The sequence below is a fragment of the Lottia gigantea genome (genome assembly GCF_000327385.1).
Source record: "Lottia gigantea unplaced genomic scaffold LOTGIsca_10, whole genome shotgun sequence".
Lineage (NCBI taxonomy): Eukaryota > Metazoa > Mollusca > Gastropoda > Lottiidae > Lottia > Lottia gigantea.
The window spans coordinates 3,442,056-3,443,213 of NW_008706747.1; positions in this window are offsets into that span (position 1 = coordinate 3,442,056).

Genomic DNA, 1,158 nt, shown 5'->3' on the forward strand with positions numbered 1-1,158 from the left:
AGAAGATAGTTGTAAATCAGTGTCATGTAGAATTTTGAAGAAGAAAAAAGTTTATTTATATAACTTAATCAATCAGTTTTAATTTTAAATTTAAGATGGACGAGTCTGTCTATTTGTCAAACTTTCCAATAAATAGGAAGCTCAAATCGGAAACAGTCAGTGGTACTCAGTTACGACGTCAGTCAAGTCAACATGAAGGTACTCGTGCTCTGCCTTTGTCTCTTTGTTACCCTTAGCTGTGTGCTTGGGCGAAATATAGAGAAGAGAAGATGGTCTGATGATAGTGATGATCAGAACGCTTTGACCAACGGCAGAAAAGATGGCATTGACGACAACGACCATGATAATGATGATCATAATGAAGACCAGGACCATGTTCATGATGATCGTAATGAAGACGATAAAGCTGATGACGACAATGGTGCCAAAGGATTCCATTCCGACGGCAACTGGCCACTTGTACGACATATAAAGCTTCATCCGAGCATCCAAAATGTCCTCCAGGCATTGAACATGGCCATGAACTTCAAAATTGGTGAAGTATCTCTGAGGGGAGATGGAATGAGATTGTCAATTGATATGGATTTAGAGAAAAATGGCGACAAAAACATTCATGAAGATGGTGATAACGATAACGATATCAATGATAAGGACATTAAGACCAACGACGACCTCGCAGCCAATGACGAAGACAAACAAACTCATGATGACGTCAAAGAAACCAATGGTGACGACAAACAAGCTCATGATGACGACAAACAAGCCAATGATGGCGAATACAAAGAAGCTCAAGATGACGCCAAATTAACCAATGATGACGACAAAGAAGCTCATGATGATGACAAAGAAGCCAATGATGACGACAAACAAGCCAATGATGGCGCCAAAGAAACCAATGGTAACGACAAACAAGTTAATGATGACGACCACAACGGCAATGATGACGACAAAAAAGCCAATGATGACGACCACAGAGACTATGATGATCACAAACAAACCTATGATGCCGCCAAACAAGCCTATGATGACGCCAAACAAGTCCATGATGTCACGAAACAAGCCTATGATGACGCCAAACAAATCCATGATGATGCCAAACAAGTCTATGATGGCGCCAAACAAGTAAATGATGACGACAAACAAGCTTATGATGACGCC